The sequence below is a fragment of the Halyomorpha halys genome, unplaced genomic scaffold, assembly GCF_000696795.3.
Source record: "Halyomorpha halys isolate HHAL.00 unplaced genomic scaffold, Hhal_1.1 Scaffold478.1, whole genome shotgun sequence".
Classification (NCBI taxonomy): domain Eukaryota; kingdom Metazoa; phylum Arthropoda; class Insecta; order Hemiptera; family Pentatomidae; genus Halyomorpha; species Halyomorpha halys.
The window spans coordinates 337280-345877 of NW_027114329.1; the positions used below are offsets into that span (position 1 = coordinate 337280).

General features: G+C 27.0%; 1 protein-coding gene across 1 annotated transcript in view; it reads left to right on the forward strand.

Moving 5' to 3' along the window:
* Positions 1–8598, forward strand: part of LOC106683363 (uridine phosphorylase 1) — an 87742-nt gene that overhangs the window by 839 nt on the left and 78305 nt on the right. The window lies entirely within an intron of this gene.

Below are 8598 nucleotides of genomic sequence, written 5' to 3' on the forward strand. Positions count from 1 at the left end.
AAGGTTTATTTTTTAACGTTACAGCAAAACCTTACGTAAACTGATAAAAAATGGACATTACTTTGCAAAATAATTTTAGGCGATTGATAAACTTATCAGAATAACCCAATTAGTGATATCGTTGTTATTATTAAAGGAACTATATTTGTTTTCGATTATCAGTTTTTTTGTATTTTTTTTTTTTAGTTCATTGATAAATATAATATTAGCACCTCATTTGTGTTTTTTGATAGATAGGGAATCACAAATAATTTGTTTTCAAAATTAAGTACTTGGTTTGTGTTTTTGTTGAGAAGAGTATTGTTTGAGGCTAGTACCGCCGAGATCAATAGTGAGCCGTTGCCTCGCCATCATACTCTTCTTTCATATCCCTCCTTTTACTGCGTTTTCTCTTTATTACTTTTTTAAATTATTTTTTCTGACATTAATGGTCCCATTACTTTCATTTTATGGAGAGGAAAATGTCTATTTCTATCCGTTCATTGTCTATAAAAGCTACTGAACAATTTATTTGAATGATCCTACAATTTTTAAAGTTACTTCTTCATTTCATTAATATCAAAGACTTCCATGGCATTATTTTAAGCGTAATTTCCTGAAATGGCTAATTTAAATTAGTTCTCTGATCAACGAGTTAAATGTTAAATGGAAGGGGGTGGGGGCGCGTGCATTCCGTTCGATCAATGATATTTGGCCATGATCGTCTCATTAAGAAAGATCATTAGATGCGTTTTGCATAAAAATTTCTTTTTTTTTTTTATAATTTGTTTATCACCTGTAGAACTGACAGAACTTGTTGAACTTGGTAGGGATGAAGCTTATTGACTTCTTACGTATGCACCGTCATAGAATATATAGTTTTCCCTATATGAATGTGCAGAGTAATTATAAAACCTGCCACGATAAGGGGCAATAAGTATTAGTGTTCTATGTATTATTTATCTATACCATGTATACAGAATAAAGAATAATAATAAGAACATGTAAATGATAACTATACCACTCATAAAATTTAAGAAAAACTAAAAAATTACAAATATGATATGTGTAAACAAAAATATGAATCTATAATATAGATATAATAAAATAAAGCTGATTAAACAATAACAAAATAATTTATGTACACGATAAACAGAATTCATTTAAGTAAAAATAAAGTAAATACACATTCATACCTACACATAATGTTTAAATTAAGCCTTGGGAACTCCGAACCAAGCTTACTGGAAGGTAGAGCAGGGCTATAAGTGCTATAAGTGATCCCAGTGCTTCTCTCCCAGCCGCGTCTCTTGTACAATAAAAAATTTAGAAGAATATTCTTCTCCTCAAGTTACATAAATGCATACTTCATTAGTAGCACTTATGCATATGTTTCCAGTAGTGGATGTATCGATACTTCGTTTCTTGTTCTTCCATTTAAATAAATTTTTACTTTCATTTTCTCCCTTAAAAGAGAAAAAGTAATTCTTACTGATTACCTACACAAAAATTTTGCTAATTTTTTCTTTTATTTACTTGCAGACTAAAATCATCAGAAATTCTTATAATCAACTCCTCGGATTTACCGGCTGTCAAAAGAAAATAAATTAATAATAAAATAAATCAAAGTAACTGAATTTATGATTTTTACTAAAAACTTAAACATCATTTTTACACCTAAATCAAACGACGTATCTAAACAAATTTTTATTTTTAATTGTATTAAATAGGTCAAATAGATTTAACTTGATTATTTACTGATATAAATATCACTCATTTATTTAGTTTTGTATTGTATTTTAATGTTTGCCGAATGTATGAGTTTAATTAATATTTCAATAAAAACATCATTAGCAACATGATAAACACAGTTTAATAGACATTCTAAATTATCAGCAAAAACAAACGAATTCTATGCAACACTGCAATAAGCTTAATAATTACTTTCTGCTACTGTCTGGAGCTATACATGTGGCTCTACTGGGGAGCATATAGTACAAGAGCCCAAGAGGAGAAAAAATGGCGACTGTTTGAAAGCGAAAAAAAAAAAATTTTCATTCGGAGTTCTACATCTTAAAAAGTAGGAACAGCATAAGAAAACCTAAGAGAACGTAATTTAAAGATGAGCCAATTCGCTAAAATATTAACCCTAAAAGAGTTATTTACGTTAAATAGTTCACGAGATATAGCTTTTTAAAAACCAACATTTCAAAAAAATGTTGTATGTGGCGTACTGAAAAATCAGTAGTTAGTGAATTTATTTTGAAAAACCTATATCTCAAAAACCATTTGACGTACAGATGCCTATTAGCACTCAAATTAAAGCTAGTTTAATGAGCTATAAAGTATTTTATGATGTTTATCTTCGTAGGAGTAATAGTTTTCACGAAATAAGCTAATATAAATTGATTAATAGTTGTTCAGACAAATTTTTATTTGCCAAATTTATATTCATATGTGAATATCATAAAAACTACTACCCATACGAAGATAAGTTAAATAAACTACTTTCTAATAAGTTAAATTTTCTTCATTTTGAGTGTTGGCAGACATATGTGCGTCTTATGGATCTAGAGATATATTTTTTCAAAAATCCAACATTTTATACGAAAAACTTGAAATTAAAATTTTGTGAGTGTATTTTGTCAAATATCATAAACACTACTAGTCCTACAAAGATAAACATTATTAACTATTTTATAGTAAATTTAACTAACTTTAATTTGAGCGCTGGCAGACATCTCTACGTTCAATGGTTTCTGAAATAAAGTTTTTCATATATCAAACTTATTGTCTGAACAACTATAAATCAATTTATTTTAGCAAATATCATGAAAACTACTACCATTCCTACGAAGGTAAAGGTCATAAACTGCTTTATAGTCCATTATTCTAGCTTTATTTTGACTGCTAGTAGACATCTGTACGTTTCATAGTTCCTGAGATATCGATTTCTCAAAATAAATTAACTAACCACTAATCTTTCAGTAGATTCTAAAGAAATTTTGCTTTTTAAAAAGCCATATCTCGAGAACTATTGAACGTAAATAGCTCTTTTAAGGCTAATATTTCAGTAAATTTACTCTTCTTTAAATAATGTTCTCTGAGGTTTTCTAGTGCTGTTAGTAGTTTTTAAGATATAGAGCTCCGAATGAAAAATTAGTGTTTTTTAAGGTTTTGAAACAGCCGCCATTTTTTATTCCCCCTACCTATACTTGGCAGACCCATCAATTTCGAATATTAATTATACATAGTTTTCATTAAAGTAATCAAAAATTGGGTTGAGATAACTGCATTTTTTTCTTCCCGGCTCTTGTACTAATACAAAAGTAAACAACTATCCTCGCTACACCAAAATTACCAGCATGTTGTCTGAGTTATAGTTCCCAACGGTTAAAGAGTAAGTTACTGGTACAAAACTGTTTCTCCCTGTTTCCGACCATCTGTTATTACAATTAATAGCAGACGATATGACATCACTAAAAAAATACATCCACGAACGTACCAAACATATACTAATAGGCAAAACTTGAAGTCTGAATTGTACAAAACTTGTTCATTACAAATATTTTATCTTTTAACCAACCAGTTTTTCATACTTGGATAATGTTATTTGTGTGGTGAATGAATTCCCTAAAAAAACAAAAAAAAAACACATTGAATATGAACAATCATTAGGTAAGATAAAGCCGGTTGAACTTTTACATATATTAAAAATCTTAATAACTAAATATTTATATCATAATTAAATCTAGTTATCGCGAAGCTTTACCAGGTCTCTTAGTGATTAATAAAATGAACAAACCTCATTTATAAGTAATCTCCTTAATATTTAGTCAGCGAAAACTAGAGAAAATTAGGACTAATATATAGCGAATTTGGCACTTTTATTTAAATGGCTATACAGAAGAATCTTATAATCTGAAGTTCTCGATTAATTTACCCCTGATATTAAAATTTCAATTTTTTTTTTTCGTGTATGAAAATCGTGAGCTCACATCATTTCATAATAATTTAAAGGTACAAAAAAAAAAAAAAAAGAAGGCAGAATTTTCAACTATTTTTTATATATGGTATTATGTAAGCTTGCCGTAATTTTTAAAATGTATTGAAAACATATCTTGCTTGGTTTTCACTGTTTGTGGTTTTGTCGCAAAAATGGCATAAAAGAAATCATTTTTCAAAATTGCTTGACTGAATTTTATGGACAGTTATTAGGACAAAATTAATTTCAGTAATACTAAAATCATAAGCAGTTGTCTGATTCAAGAATATATTAAAGCGAATATTACGGATCTTTGTTGTACCATTTTTTTGTTGTTGCATTTTCATTAAAAATCCGATTCCCTTTTTAATAATTAAATTGTCAAAGATATGTATTTTATTTTATTTTAAGTTAAGTATAAAATATCAAATTGAAAATTATTTCATGAAAAAGATAATTGATATTCACCAATACGAAGATTGAAAAATACATTTCTTATTTATGGGAATTTATTGACCTAAAGTTAGAGCTAGCAACAAGTGTTTTATATTCTACTATTTATTGATACTGTAGAAGTAGTTCTTTTTTAAAAATAACTTGTCCAATTATCGGTTAAGATAGAAAATTAATGAATATTTGTACATTGAACATTTGTTGTAACATTATTATTTTGAGCGCAATTTGAAAAAATAAAATAAAAACAAATTATCTGTGTGACAAGGTGATAAATTCTATCTTTATAGGTGTCTGAGCGTTCCTATATCAATTCCGTAGACGGATTATTGAAAGAGATGAATACTCTAGAAATTCTGTGGTAGTATTTATGGAAACCACCGTAAAGATAATACCAATACCAACACTGAACTTCTTCCGACTTTTTCCTGACTAATTAAATTGGCCCTGAACTTTTAAAAGCAATTATCCTTCCTTTTAATTAGCATTCATTTACAGCAAGGTCTGAATATCCTGGCCAAATTTTCTGCATTCAACTTATGTATTGTAATGTGTCATTTGAAATTGTAGCAAAACAATTTATGAAACTTTGAAACCGATCCATTTAGTAATAGTTTGTTAAATAAATTTTAAAAAACATGGACTATGCTAGATTTGATTTTAGTTTAATTGTTTTCCATAGCTTGACCTTGTGAAGTGATTACATCATTTACATAAAAAAAAAAAAAAAAAATAGATAAGGCACTCGAATGGAATGATTGTGTATATGATATTATTTTACTCTAAGTTTAAATTTATCTTTATTTTATTTATTTATTTTCTCTTATTTGTAAATATGGTATGAATAAGCTCTATTATCCACATTACAAAAATATGATAGAATGTAAAAATATGAGACAATGTACCCTCCCAAAAAAAAAAAAAATGTACTTAAAAATAAATTGAAAAATGTTTTTCAATAATTTCTAGTTAAAGAATCTACAGAAAATAACATACACTTATGTGTGTTTTTATAAATTTATATATAGTGTTTTTTAAGTTTTTAATATTATTTTTATTAATGGAACAAAATAATTTTATTGACTAAAAACATAAAATATAAAAATAAAAAAAATTAATTAAAAATTATTTAATAGAACAGAAAATTCAAGTACTATTCAATCACACTTGTATTAAAACGGATGTAACTTTATACTTAATCCTGACTTGAGAGATAAAATATCATTTCTGTAAATAAATTAATTTGTTTTAAAATATAAAATAAAGGGTGATAATACTTGATGTACACGGAATATCCTTTCTCATGTTCTATAGTAGTTTTATCGAAATATCCATGTTTACTGCTTTTAACAGATTTTTCCCAACTAACTTCTCATGTCCTTAACGCAACAAGTATATTGTAAGCTCACGTAATTTTTAGCAGTTCTAAAGGACACTGTCAAATTTCAGATAAATGAGCAATTTAGCCGACTAATTTTCTTTTTGTTGAGTTTTAGAACATGGATAAAAAAGTTTCACTTAAAAAATAAAAATATATAAAGAAATAATAAAATCTATAGGAAAAAATCAGGTTTCATTTGCATTTAATTATTTTTTTTTATACTGTGGCTATAGATTTGTAGGTTTCAAAACCAGTTGTTTTTTTAGTTGTGATCTCTGATGTGTATGAGGCAACTAAATGCAGTAGAGTAGCCCTTTATTAATAAATTGTTTCTCTCTCTTTCGCAAACTAGTTAAATTTGGAATAATACTTCCAGGCTCGTTTTCTGTCCGTTACGAACTGATTTTAAAAATAGTTCTGACTCTGGAATCCTTTAAATAGACTGTTCCAACATCATCCTTGGAATTCTTGAATCAATTTATTGTGATAAAAGCAAGTTAGATAGAAACAGAATCACTCACAAACTGGAACAGTAATAGTTTAAAGAAATATTATTATTTTCTTTATTAGAATAGATTAAAAAATATTTAAGTATTCTATCTTAAACTCAACTATTTTCCCTTTGATTGGCTTACTCATTGAATACTTATGATACCAATGAAACTCTCCATAGTAACTGATCTTTAAGTGTACGGAGATGAACTTTTGTAAAATGTATTATTTAATTGTTCATTTGAATCGTCCTTGGATTTCACCTTGAAATGTGATCTGTTATTTATATCCATCGAAGGTTACTACAGAAACATAAACACTACTCATAAATATTTATTTAAAAACAGAAGTATGTGACAGCTTTTTCCTTCCAAACAGTCCTGCATGAAGGTTAAAATTACGTAAAGAAATCCATTTTATTTTAATTAAAGTCTTGTGTTCCTTATTGTTCTCTCGTGTTAACGAGTTAAATTATAGTAGTGATAAATATAATAAATTATACTAGTGTATTCAGCTTTTTGATTATTTACAAAATATATTATATTGTAATAATACGTATATTATAATTATAAAAATTTAATTTAAATTCCTTCTTGATAAAGTAGGTCTTGAGGTCGAAGTATAAATTCATCTATCTGATATTAAAGAAGACAAATTCGATTTTACAATATAGAAATTGAATCAAATTTTTCTTCTTTATTTTTTTCTAAATTTGCGTTAAATTTATTTATTTTTTCCAGCTTGTCATTGAAAATCTTAGATTAACTTTGGACAAGAGTTCGTTCACACCAATTATATACAGTAAAATCGCGTCTATTATTTATTTTGGAGAGATTTCCTTTTTATGCGAATTACTGACGAAAAGATGGAGACGTTTAAATTAAAAGAGAATTTTACTTAGAGTATACTAAAATTGTTGCAGATACTTCCAATAATTGTTCATAGATCCGTCTTATTCTTTCTTTGTTATCTAGCAAGAGTTTCGAACGGTGAAATCTTGTATGAGGTCGTATATCACTCAAAAACTTTATAATTGCATATTTAAAAGCTTTTGTAAACTTCTTATGATACTGGAAAAATCGATATTTTAATTAATATTATTATGAAATAAGCAAGATTTTCTCCCAGGTGAAGTGAAGATTTTATTTAACTACAAACAAATTACTAATTATATCTATTAAATCTCTTTTGTGTGCAAAAACAACTGAATGTAAATAATTAAAACATTTATGAACCCTTAAAGGATTTAAATCAGATACACTCCTGCGGTTTGCGCGAATGTTTTCCATGTGTTAGCTAGCTGAAAAATTAATTGTAATATAAAAATAAATAAATTTGCAATAGCGATTCTTTAATATAATTAGAAATAAAAAAGATATTTATTAGTCTTTTCTTAAACTAAAATAGTTGTGTATAACATACATCAATATTTGACACGAACTTCTAAAAAAGAACCAAATCATTATTATTAAGATAATATTTCAGCTTATAAATAATTAATTAAAAATCTCTTTATAACTTCAAGCTGATATTATGTAATTAGATACCTTCATTGAAAGTAAGTATTTAATCAATGGAAATGGTTCATGATTGTTTCATTTTGGATTTCTTTTTCCAATATAATCTATCTGGGCATTCGTAAGTTTAGGATAATTAATTAAAAAATTAGTTAATTTACCTTATATTGCATTAAACTAAAACATTTTCTACTATAAAAATATTTTTTTCTTGTTTACTAGGCTTTAAATATTATTATGGTTGTGTCAATAATGTAATAAGGCTATAATAGAGACACACACCAAAAAAGGTCAGTGTAGCTTCCTAATTGTTTTTAAAAATTTTATCTAAAAACTAACTCTTTTTAAAAAAATAGCATGCTTGTCAATCATCCACATTTCAAGATTTTTTTATCGTTTGAAAGTAAAATTTTCTTTACGAGGCGTATAATATAGGTGTATCCTCGCAATGAATTTTTCTCATGAATAATTGAAAGTAGTTCATAGAATTATATGAAATTGATACTAGACCGATTGTTATAGCATATGCTAATACATAAATTTTTTTTAAATTTGGATTTAATACGGAGAATAAGGGACGCTATTAAAATAATGTATTCCTAACGAAAATCGTTAGCGCATGCTTAAGCGAAAGTATCTGATAAAGTATACGTGGAATCAGTTAAGTACCTACCTCCAAGACAGTTAAAAATGTCAACGAAATTGGCTTAAGGTTAGGTTAGTTATGTCCGAGAAAAAAATTGACTAAGCTCTTACATACATCCATGTGTATGTTAGTGTTTAGAACCTGC